The sequence below is a fragment of the Sebastes fasciatus genome, chromosome 20, assembly GCF_043250625.1.
Source record: "Sebastes fasciatus isolate fSebFas1 chromosome 20, fSebFas1.pri, whole genome shotgun sequence".
Classification (NCBI taxonomy): domain Eukaryota; kingdom Metazoa; phylum Chordata; class Actinopteri; order Perciformes; family Sebastidae; genus Sebastes; species Sebastes fasciatus.
The window spans coordinates 4005689-4019342 of NC_133814.1; the positions used below are offsets into that span (position 1 = coordinate 4005689).

Genomic DNA, 13654 nt, shown 5'->3' on the forward strand with positions numbered 1-13654 from the left:
AAATTACCACAGCAAACAGTTCAGTGACCCTTCTACTCCTATCTTACTTCTATGCATCAAACACTTCAATTTCCTGCATTCTGATGAATTTGTATGCATCAATTTGTGCCTTCTGTTCGGCAGGGCAGGCTGGGCCCAACAGTAATTTATCTACTTATTAAAATACCTCAGAAAATGTGACTTTCTCTCTAGGAGGCCAAACGGCAGGTGCTCAAGCCCCCTTTTGAGGTCTATCTTTGCAAGTGCCAGCTGCCTGGTATATGCCCATGTATTTCAAACCTTTACCAACCACTTTGTAATGCAGTCTGTCTGTTAAATGTTTAAAGACTCCGAATCTAGCCCGAGAAACCCCCGATGACATCATAAGGGCTTATTTCTTCAGACTTGACAAAGCTCCTTCAGATCAACGGATCACATTTTACCAACTGTTCACAGGCTGAGTAGTCAATGTGTAAAATGCCTCTGTAATTAGTTCACCTCACTTTTTAAAAAATCATTTTCCTTATCAATACTGCCCGCAACTTGTAATAGTCTTAATTATCATTATATTGCACCGTACAAAATAACCAATATGAGGTTACGTAAATGTCAACCATTCACCTTTTGTTTTCCTGCTCTGTGAGCAGGAATTAGCATTAACTGATTGTCATATATGAGGAAAGGCTCCAGCAAGCAATATTAAGGTGATGTTTATCAAATTTTAGCTGATAAGAATACAGAATAATTAAAAACATGAACACATGTATCGATGACAGCTCTATACTGTGTACATGTTATTGATACCTGTTACTCTGTATACCTTTTTTAATCATTTAATTTAATGAACATTTCTGAATTACTAATCTATTTATTCAAGCCTGGCTCATAGAAAATTGATTTGTGATATCATCTTTCTGTTTTCCTTGATTACTTTCCATCAGCGAGGCTGTCCGAACAATAATCATTAGTGAAAATGCCTCGGCTTTCTCAATGTGACTAATTATAAGATGAAATCGAAGAAACTTTCACAGTGTCGGAAGGCCGTTTGATTTGTGCAGGTATGTGAGGAAAACGAGAGAAGAGAGTTAAAAAGAAAAGATTAGATCAATTAGCCTCTCAGTGAGAAAAAAAAAAAAGTTCACTTTGGACAACCTGCTTATTCGGTGGCTGCCAAGAAACTTGCTGAGTTGGGAAACTATCAAGACATGGAGAGATTTCACAAAGATTTCTACAACTAATTAACTGCTGCGGTTTCCGTTCCCTCCAAACTTCACAAGATTGACACACCTCAAAGGAATAGGAGTACAAGTATGGAGAAATAGAAGTTTGTCGGGCAGCCTGAGAGAGAAATAAAGGCAGAGAGACAGAACAAGGGACATACATAATACAGGAAGAGAGATGAACATTTGGTGAAAAACTAAGCCCAGTCGCAAAGAGTTTTGAGTGTTTATTCTCACTCTACGGGGAAATCCATTTCTCTATCACCATCATCAAACCTTCCACCCCCCGTCCTCTGCGGTTGAATAGAAGACGACGCAGCAATAATTTCCCTCATCAAAGAGCAAAACACAGAGATAAGAGGGGTACACTTCTGGCCAGAAAGTTGTTTGTTTGAATCTTACATCAGCTGAAAAATTCTGAGTTATTTGATAACAACACTCAAGATAAGAATTGTTCCTTTTGTGCTGGAGCTGTTCCATTTTTAACTTCAAAAGCATAATTATGTACCTTAATTAAGCAACAAAAATGTACCTTTAAAGGTCTAAATATGGTTGTATTTTATGTTTCTACTAGAACATGTTTACATGCTATGTTAATAAAAAAAACTTTATTTTCCTCATACATTCTCCCTAAATATACCTGTATTCACCCTCTGTCTGAAACGCTCCGTTTTAGTGCATTTCAACGGAATTGCAACAGAATTGCAACAGAATTGCGTTGCTAGGCAACAGTTTGGGTCCATGTTTACTTCATGTCAGCTGATGTTATTTACAAACACTGCAACAGGAAATAAACTGGGACACATTTAAAATGTTTATGTTTAAAACTGTGTAATGATCTATATATTGTATATTTGTGACATTACAAATGGACAGAAATCCTAGCGGCTTGTTTCAAAAGCACAGTTTCTGAATACGGGCTGTGGGTATTTCTCCGTATATTAAGCGTTTTGATAGTTTAACAGGATTTATATAGCACTTAAACCTGCTTTACAATATAAGAGACATGAAAATATCACATTTTACAATATGGGACCTTTAAAGACAAATTTTGCTAAGAGATCAGATATCCTTGGCATTTCTTTTGATTTTGTGTCAGAATCTAAATTACCAAAAAAGTGGAAACTGTGATGTTGCTCTGTGTGTTGATTCAATTTGCATGTTCATTTAAGGCTGAGGTTTCAGGACTACAACTGGATTCATCAAAGTGAGACAGCCAGGGTGTGATTTGCCAGGGGGAATGGGGCGAATTTCCCTCCCTCTGGTCTATATATCCCTGTCTCTGCTGAATTATTTTTATCCCTGGTGGGGACCAAATGTATTCCCCTACTCATATTGATTAATGATTGACACATTACTGTAACTACTGCATGCTGGAAAAATGCCACTGCACCATTAGGTCAAGAGAAAATGCGACAATTGGACCCTTTAACTGTCAGAAATGACTTTATGGTGGAAAAGTAAAGCCTTTGGTCTCAATAGGGCCCATTATGTGCTTGTTAGAGTAAGACTGTCAAAAATGTGCTTTCAGTTACAAAACGTTCTCCTGCTGTAGGCTACGTCTAGTGTGAGTGTGTGGGGGAAAGGAAACGCCGTTGTTTATTTGTGAACAACATGGTTCACATTGTGGTTATGATGTAAAATCCTGTGACACTTTCTTTCCAAGAAAGTGGACCAAATACACAGTAAAACACTGTTTTTGACATTGTTTCTCAGCTCAGCTCTGCTCAGCCCTAAAGGAGTAAACAGTCTGGTCAACAAGTAGGCTCACTGTGGAGAAAACAAGCCAGAGACCAACATCTAGTGCAATATGTGAAAGAGCCCTGTGGAGAGTTTAGTATAAAGAAAGCCTCAACATACAATCCCTACTTCATTAGACACAACACTGCCTTTTTTCTGCACTGACATGAAAAATGCATTTGACACAGTATGCATGTAAAAAAAAAAAAGTGGTTATGAACAATTACAGTTCCCATGAATACATCAAATCCCTTTCACCAAAAACGCGCAAGGATTTCAGCCATTTTCATCACAGACTTCCCCTTTTATGCAATTATCTTCAATTGATCACAAATTAGTGCTGCAGCTGTTTAATGGCACCCATTAAAACCAATCTGACGTCAGCCATGACATCAGTGTCGTGTCTCAGACTAACCCAGGCTCTAAGGCTACCGGCTGGATGCCAATGTTCTCTTTTTCTGTTTGCATAGTTCAATTTGTACTATGTCCGGACCTGAGTGCAGACACATCACCGTGTTTAACACCATGCTGTGAGCAGCTGTGATCAGAGCCAATGATGCATTCGCTGTCTGTGTCCATACCACCGCTAAAGGGAAGGAGCTTCACTCAAGCCAATATCCTGTTTCAAGTGTTTCAGAAGGACTTCCTAATAAAAACTGCAGAAAATGTTCTTTATATATAATATTGAGTCAAGATTCTGTACAGTTTTGGTTTTGTTGATTTTTTTTTTTACCTTTTCTTGTTTAGTTGTATGCAATGGCAGAGATTAGGGATTCATAAAGTAAGACCATAGTCATATAAACAGAAATATATGCATTGCTATATGAAGACAAGTCCAGATATTGTGGCCACGGTTTAGCAAATTGTCGTTTCTTCCCTGCTCTACTTTCATTTTTTTCCTCTCCTCCTTTCTTCTTCTCTCCAGACCTCTCTCCTCTGGTCCTATATTCTCTCCAGTCATCTCTTTTCATAACACATAAAAACTATCACAATCGACAGTGATATATATGCAGCGTTTTTCCCTATGGTTGTGGAAGACTGAGGTGCACATTTGGTGGGGGGCATGGGGGTCCTCCCGCAAGAAAATGTTCTGTTTTTCAAGGAAAATATGCCATTTCACATCAATTCAGACCATTATTATTACCTTATCTGTGTACAAAAATGTGAAAAAGACAAAACTTTGTAAAGAAGTCCACTGGGGACCAACTACAACCATTAGATCTAGGAAAAGTCATTTTGTTAGTTTTGATGCTCTCCACAATGATTTGACATTAATTTGGCTTAGGTGCTGCCCAAAACCGCTTGGGTGCTCCACCATAATGGTAGGGGAAAACCCTGCTAAGCAACACTCCTATTACATTCTAGTTTTCCACTTTTTAATACATTTGAAAGTAATGAAATAAAGAGACAGTAGCCAATAGTATTTGACATTTCTTATACCTACCTACAGCAGTCAAGCAATGGCTTCTGTTGGAGTAACTTTTTTTATTTATTTATATTTTTATCAATATATTGGTGCATGTGAAGAACATGCAGGAAGTGATGGAAATATCTAACCCTAACTTTGTTGTTACTAACATTTCAACTCATCAGTATGTGTAACAGAAAATCACCTCCTGAAGAGAACTAATCCAGCACACAACAGAACATCGTCCATTGGACTGTTCAGCATTATCTATCACAAGCACCCCATCTCCCTGTACAGCACTTTCCATTAACAGAATTATTAAACCCAAAATGAAAAATTCTCATTATCTGCACTCCCTCAGGTCAGTCAAAACAAATCCAAAGTGCGTATGCAAGCAGGTTGGCAAGTGCAATTATTTGGCTTCTAAACACTGGGATTCTGCTGTATGAGCTGATTTGTAATAACGCTAGAATTTCTTTCTCTCTTTTCAGAACTTTAAAGAACAAATCCATAGGCATTTTTGATATTCTGATGAGGGCCGACGTGGAGCTGCACTAGTTAATTCTTTGCACGTTACTGTACATTCCTTTAATTCCTTTCAGGGTATAGTTAGGATCTTACGAGCACATTTTCCGCTTCATCTTGTCAGAATATTTCCCAACGTGCAAATATATGATGTGGTTGGTAAAAAGCAATAAGACTTCCCTCTGATCACAACTATGGCATCACCTCCTCCTCATTATAAAAGATAGGTCATGAAGTTGGCTGCAGCTTTTGCCCTAAGGCCTGAACAAAAAAAAAAAAGTATATGGAGGTTAATATTCTGCACGGCATTTTGCTGCTTAGTATGCACCGAGAAATTCAGATCCAGTCCCATTTGTCATTTAATAGTACATCCCAAAATTCAGTCTGAAGACCTAAATAAACAGAAGGCCTCAAGGCATGCTTTGATTCCTCCTAATGCTGACTGAATTATTTAGGACGCCATGCATTAACTATGAGAAGGAACTGGAAGAGTTTTGAGCGTGTATGTGTGAATCCATGCTTTGAATGGCTACATGCTTACAAGGAGCTTCTTGCCACTTCAAATACCTGGAGAGCAGTAGGAGGCCGCTCTATTAAACATGCTTCACGGCTTGAAGAGAGTCAGAGAATAGCATGTGTCTATATTAAAGTGGCTCACTTCACTCGGTGACAGCAGGGTTGCACTGTAATTCAATATTATTGTTCATCGTCCTGCCATAAAATCCTACGGTGACAAAATCACATTGCTGCCTAAGGATATCGTGGCTCACAGCTCACGTCTGAATGAATGATACTGTTAGTTTTAAATCTTTTATAGCATCTTTTTTTTCAAGTGACAACTAGATTTTATTCCAATAAAACACAACATACATATTTGTTCCAATGGGATGATTTTAGTATGTAGTAGGAAGTATCTAGAGCCAGTGTTTGGTTTGTCCGTTCTGGTTTACTGTAGAAACATGGCGGCCAGCTCCGTGACAAAGATGTAAATGGCTCACTCTAAGGTAATGAAAACACGATTCTTATTTTCAAGTGATTATACATTAAAGAAAACATATTTGTTAATAATGTATTCAAATTTCTGCCAATAGATCCCCCCTAAATGCAGCCTGGTGTCCTAAAATTTACGTTCCCATTCAACAAAACTGCATTGTGAATTACGATTTGAGGTGAAATGTATTTTGTCGCGGATTATGTTTGGTTTTGATTGTATCACAAATACGTTTGTAATAATAATCCATGGGAGTCCGTGTAGGGACGAGGTCGAGGTAGTGGATGGGAGCCTGAGACCAAAGATTTTCATTGCCAACTACTGCTTTGCTGGAATTGACAAATGACAAATACAGAACCTTGAACGTTGAACCAATGCCAGAGCAGCCGTGATTACGCATGACCATTACACAGGGCTATGGCTATACAGTACCCATATAATTAACTCATGACATGTACCTGTAAAACGTTGGCGTTGATATCTCAATTATCATTATCAAACGTGCAAGAGATAATCACAATAAAGGATCAAATGAAAAGAGCATTCAAATAAAAAAAAAAAAAATCATAAAAAAGTGTTGTTTTGATTGTCACCCAACCGCAACAATATTTTATTATTTCAATTCTGTCTCTCACCTTATTTTTCATCTCCAGCTTAGCATATCACCTGTGAATGGCTCCAGAAAAAACGTGTATGTATGGTCTGAGGCATGCATGTTTTTTTTATGCATTGTTTATACACCTGGCCACAGGTGTAATATTCAAGTACAGTGTTATATTGTATATTGTATTGAGTGTTTTGGTGTGTGTTTTAAAGAGGTAGTGCACACTTAAACATATTTTTTGAGCTGTGAACTTACTGTGATGAAACACATCAATGCTGGTGTTGATATTGATATTACCAAATTTTCAAGGGGTTGAAAATGGCTCAACACGGTGTTTTAATTCAACATCTCCATCAACATCTCAAAGATGATGAACATATTCCCTATAAACTCCAATGAATATATTTGATCCCCTTTTGGTGGGGGGGGGCATTAAAAACTTAATCATCTACTGACGCAAAGTCAGTGGGCATATCTTCTTTTCATTTCTGCTGTGCTTCAGGAATGAACAACATATTTGCTTTTTTAAATGGAAATTCAAATCATGTTTTCTAGTCTCTGTGTTTCATTGACTACGCAGAGGAGGTCTCCTTAGAGCTTTTTTTCTAAGAACAGAAAATCCATTCATACTTTGAGCAGGTGCCTGTGTTAGCAGTGAAAATGCAAGTTAATTTTTGTTCTAAGCAGCCAACAACCTGTTTAACAGATCAAAATAAGGGAGAAAAAAAGGCAATACATACCATCCACATCATATACCACACATCTGAAGGACTAAACGGATGGGACCTTTGGTTTGCTTATCTTCCGTGATGGCTGAAAAGGCAGTTACTTGGCCTTTGAAACCAAGAGAGCACTTGAAAACATGCTAGATGTTCTACTAAGACAAAGCCAAGGACAGGAGGAAATAACCCCAAATGAATCAAGTGTCTTCAGATTGAACAGAGAGACCAACCACCAATCATTTTGAATCATTTAAATGCAGAAACATTGTACAAAAAATAAAAATAAAAATCTCTGAAAGACATTGAAAGATTGAAAGAGAGGGAATAGGGTTTGATCACAGTTTCAGGATGTGTTCCTATGACGCAAAAGAGATATTTAATGACATGGTAAGTGTGTGAGAAAGCCTCACAAAGATTATAGACGACATCTGGCAAGGTCGATTTTAAATTTGGAGAACATCCATTGAGCGCTGACTAAGACTGACCGAATGTGAGGGACGCAAAAGTGGTTGCTGTCGTCAACAAGCTGTGTGAATATTGCAAAATATGCAAAACCCACTCAACATCCTGATAAAGGCCTGAACGTCCAACACCGAGTCTCGTACAAACTGTAAGCCCAATGAGGGTTGGGTTATTCAACGAATATATCGGCTATCGGCGAATGGCTGAGTACATGCACTATTTGTACTTTGCACTATTTGTATTGTTTACAACTTACAGAACACTTGACTTATTTATAGACTAGGAATGTCAATCAATTAAAATATTTACTCGTGATTAATCGCATGATTGTCCATAGTTAAACACGATTAATCGCAAATTAATCACTCATTTTTTACCTGTTGAAAATGTAGCTTAAAGGGAGATTTGTCAAGTATTTAATACTCTTATCAACATGGGAGTGGGCAAATATGCTGCTTTATACAAATGTAGGTATGTATTTATTACTGGAAATCAATTAACAACACAAAATGACAAATGTTGTCCAGAAATCCTCACAGGTACTGCATTAAGCATAAAATATATGCTCAAATCATAACATGGCAAACTGCAGCCCAACAGGCAACAACAGCTGTCAGTGTGTCAGTGCGCTGTCTTGACTATGACTTGCCCTAAACTGCATGTGATTATCATAAAGTGGGCATGTCTGTAAAGGGGAGACTCATGGGTACCCATAGAACCCATTTACATTCACATATCTTGAGGTCAGAGGTCAAGGGACCCCTTTGAAAATGGCCATGACAGTTTTTCCTCACCAAACTTTAGTGTAAGTTTGGAGCGTTATTTAGCCTCCTTCCCGACAATCTAGTATAACATGGTTGGTACCGATGGATTCCTCAGATTTTTTAGGTTCATATGATGCCAGTATCTTCACTCTAGCTTTAGGATGGAACCCGCTACAACCTAAAAATCGGCATTTTCGTTTATGGGTTAAAGAAATTAGTGGCGTTATAACAAATTTGCGTTAAGGCGTTATTATCACATTAACTTTGACAGCCCTAATAAAGATGTTTTTAATTTCTTATTTTATTGTTGGTAATTGGTGCTTTTATATATATTTATATAATATTTATATATACACCTATTTTTCCCATATTTGTGTACATAACAGTCCTGTCTAGTTTTTACCTTCATTGTGCAGCTTTGTTGTCGATCTGTTATTTCTATTCTGTGTAAGTACATTGAGAGGGATGCAAAAAAAACAAATTCCCTGTATTTGCACACTTACTTGGCAAAAAATCTGATTCTGATTCTGACATCCGCGGGTGTTTTTTGGGGGCGATGTTTTGTGTAATTTTTGTCATTTTATTTTGCTAATTTAAAGATACTGTTTGTAATTTATTACACTTACACTCTTATAAATCACTGCTGGTCGGTGTCCCATGCATGCTCGCGTGTGGCTACGCTGTTCTATGCTCGTTCATGTCTACGTAGAGCGAGCGTGAGCAGCAGAACGCTGACTTTCATTGACTTAACGGTCACAGGTGTCGCTGTTAACAAGCAATTTCTGATTCTTACATAGAGTCCCTTTAACCTAATATATTGGCAATCGCCAACTGTTGGGCTGACGGTGGCCGGTTGGAAAATTTGAACATATCGCCCAACCAAAAGCCTAATTCATAACAACAACAGCGCCCTGCAGTAAGCAGCGCTCAACCTGATGAAATTTAATCCCTACAGGGTGAAATGGTGAGAATTCAGTCTTCCGGCTTATACCAATAATGGCAGCATGAGCCCTGAGGCTACAATCAGCTTCTCCTCTGTGGCCCTTGTCATACTATACGGGGAAGACGGGGACCATGGCGATGATGCCGATGAGCCATGACTGAAATACATTTTAGATGACCGTTGGCTTAATCCCTCCCCCAAACAGCAATAGTCCAATCATAACTTAGCGACCATAACTAGGCAAAGCAAGCCTGTTAGAATTCCTCCACATGTTGAATTGCTGGTGTGCATGCGACTATGTATAAAGTGTCTGGAAAGTGGTTTCTTTTTCCCCTTTCAAAAAACAGAGATACAAGCACAGCAGAGTAAGGAATGGTTTAAGAGTGTGTTTATCGCCTTTAATGTAAGCTACAAACATTAGCATATCTGGCTAACAAGCTTAGGCCTACTGCTTAAAATAGAATCATATCCCAGCGCTACTTCCAAGGCCAGCGGCATTTCATAATACAGTACGTTATTTTTAGGAGTTACGGGTTATATTAATAAAAAAGCCCTGTTCATGATAGCACATTCGCTATGTAGCTAGTATTTTCCCACTGTGTGGAAGCTAGACTGTATACAACAAGTGGACGTGGTCACTGTGATGTCACCAATTGGTTTGTGGACTGTCGTTTTGAAACCTTGAGTTCAGCATTTTGGCGGTCGCCATCTTGTTTTTTTGCAACCAGGAGTGACACGAGAGGTAAGCTAAGTACAACCGAACGCTGAACAAGACATTTTTAGGTGATCAAAATGTTACTATTAACTTTCATGAACTGAAGACACATTGTGAAAGAGTTAAAGTTCTAAGAAGAAAACACGAACAACTCCCGGACCGGACAACGCCGTGGTAGCAACAAAAGCATCCCCTCCTTTATGTTCTATTTGACTCTAAATGGGACCATATTACTAAATGAACATCATGCTGTATTGAAGAAGACTTGAAACTATGGATTGAGACCATAAACTCATGTTTACAATGTTTACTGAGGTAATAAATCAAGTGAGAAGTAGGCTCATTTTCTCATAGACTTCTATACAATCAGACTTCTTTTTGCAACCAGAGGAGTCGCCTCCTGCTGGCTGTTAGAAATAATGCAGGTTTAAGGCACTTCCGCACAGGCTTCACTTTTCAGAGCCGGAGGTTGCTCACTGACTAGATCAGAGTGTATAGGCTCAAATTAGTGGCTGTCCACTAAAGCAAACCCAGCCAAACATGTTATCCAAGATAGCCTTACATTTACCCAACACATTTGGTCGTTTTTTTTACAACTGTCTCTTTAATATATAAAATCAGAGAGAGATTAACATGGCCTACATTAATTAAAGAATATTTTGCGTATTTTATATTATGGCTTATAGTTCTTGTAGAAGTTGATTACATTGCACTGGGGACATGGTCAAATCGGGCACATGTACCAAAAAAATCTCAGTAAATTAAAAAGTATTTTTAATGTACATTATTCTTTGTTTATGTTATAAAGAAGACCTTATTCTATGATATAAGCCATTTGTCATAAATATTTGAGACATTTTAAAGAAAATACGAGGAAGTAATTCATGGGGACAGAAACTTTGCTGCATAACAGGAATAACCCTGAATATATTTATTGTAAGACTCCTTCACAATATGGCATTTCAACCTTTTTTTAGATACATTTTTGATATTGGCTATGCTGTACTTTAAATTGCAGTCAAACATGCAGCACACATTTTTATATATATATATATATATGCTGTATATATATGCTGTTTTCTGTTTACTGTTTTGGCCGACTCGCTTCGGATGCCCTCAGGCAAGCCACAGGGATGCAATGAATTTGTTACTGATCCGTAGAAGCTCGTCTGTAATATATATTCAGTCTGTGGACTTCAGAGCTGCGGGACATGTATCATCACTGTAAACATTGAGAGGCAGCTGGGATTCGTGGTCATGCTTGACAATACTGAAATGACAGTGTTCTCAAAAGGTAACACAGTTTTCAAGGGTTTAGAAATAATATTTGAGTTGTAGCTTATCAGAACAATTGACATTCTATCTGCTCATGAATATCACTTCTTATTCCTTTCTTTGTCTGAGTGCAGATGCTTTCAAGGGTCTCTTTCTCCCTTTGTCTGGTTTTTCGATTGAACACCTCCAGCTGCTAACCCCCAAAAATAACATCAATGCAACTCAAGACTTCTCGCAGTGCTTTCTTCAGATCTAACATCCAGCGGCTCTACCTGACAACAGTCGCAACATCAGTGGTCAACCGCTGTGACAACTGAGATTCTTAACGCAAAATGCCATTATCATCATTAAAAAATCTCCAGAGAAATATGAGGTGACAATAATGGAAATGAAGAGGAGGGGTGAGTCAGATAAAGATGACTCAGAGGTGCATACACAAAGGAATGAACCAAAAAGGAACTCAGTCTTCCAGCTATTTTGATCAATTAGCAATGCTCAGGTTTGCAATCTAACTGTCACTTGTGTCTGCATGAATTAACCCTTTTCACAACAAACAGTTCTGCATGTCAGAGCGAAAAGCACAGCTATAATTATAACATTAATGATGGGGGGCATTCCATTAAGGTGTGCACGTTTAGGAGTCTTGCTGTTGTGTACTGAATACGTTGTTGGAACAGAGCCGTCGTTTATGCTATTACTGTAATTCTGCTTGTACCTTCCCTGCTGTGACACGTCAAAATATCTGCTGTGAAAAAGTTCTATTACTTTACATAATTAGAGACAACAATATTAAAGCAAAACTATTTTTTGCATGCAGGTTCCTGCTGCTATAGTTTTTCCATTCATGCCCTCCATCTAAAAAAAAAAAAAAAAACTTCTGGAGGGGCATTGATGGGACACACCGGACAGACAGAAAGTGTAACTCTCATGCAAGTCAGATGATGTGTTAACTTTGTGCTATGCCGAGACTATCCAAGAAAAGTGATTTATTTAGTTTTGGACTTAGTAACAAGAAGGAACTCCACCATTCTTTAATTGTGCACAGTAAAATAATTGGGTAACACTTTCTATGACGCCCATGTCTATAATGCATTAAACATATACTTATAATATGCTTATAGCACTGTATAATTACAGTTACAAGCACTCAAATATTTATAATAATGTTTAACAATAACCATAACACATATATATATAAAGCATTTTAAGGTCAAGTATCATAATACTTCGTAATTGCTGGTCACTCACTAACATTTTTTTGCAAGGATCATAGTGTATTATAACTTTCAAAGCTGTAATACTTTATAATATTTGAATAACTCATTATAATCACTGTTATAATGCATTATAATGTTATTATAAGTCACTATAAGTGGTCATTGTTTGCTTTAAGTAAAGTGAAAAAAATATCATTAAATCTATGCAAGAAGAACACACAAAAACATATTTTTTTTTGTACTTTACTTAAAGTAAACAATGACCACTTAGAGTAACTCATAATCAAATTATAATACATTATATACACTATAATGTATTAAAACGATGGGGATTATAATATGCTATGATCATTGCTAAAAAAAGTGACCAGCAATTATGAAGTAGTATGAGACTTGACATTATTAGTCGTTATAAAATGCTTCATAATGTGTTATGATTATTGTTATAAAGCATTATGAATATATATGAAGTGCTTATAATTATAATTATACAGTTTTATATAGCTCTGATGATGCAAGCCACACCAAAACTGTGCAATTAATAAGTTATCTGTCAGTCCGTATGACTTCATTTTTCACCTCTCTTGGTTGGTTTGTAAAAAATCACTGTAAATATGAATTAAAAGACAACAATGTATATATTTTTTTCTTGGTCCGGAACAAATGAACCGAACCACAGTGTGTATGATACAGATTGGATTTAATGTGCTCGCTCACTGATAGACAGTCAGCAGGCACACAGTTTAGGAACACACCGAATATAACAGATTAATTCAAATGTCATTCTAATCCAAAACTTTAGCAGCCAGTGAGACGAGGAAACAATTTAGCTGCCACAAACAAACAGCACTAGGTGCTAATTTTTCCACTTTACTTGATTTGTTTTTTTCTGCATTTATTTGTCCCATAATTTTCCACCCCGTTGCACTCTTTTGTCACGTAGATGTGTTTGCTTGTAATTGCTCATCCTGCTATAATCTTCCTGTGACTTGTTGGGAGATGTGTTCATCAGCTCCTCAGCTTTAAAGTGTCTTCTTCTCTTACATGCTGAAAATGTAATCTAGGTAAACAAAACCCTGCCAGTCTGGA

At 37.5% G+C, this 13654-nt stretch overlaps 1 protein-coding gene across 1 annotated transcript in view; it reads right to left on the reverse strand.

The window, feature by feature from the left end:
- slc39a11 (solute carrier family 39, member 11) overlaps positions 1-13654 on the reverse strand; it is a 157473-nt gene that overhangs the window by 53113 nt on the left and 90706 nt on the right. The gene's annotated exons all lie outside the window — the stretch shown is intronic.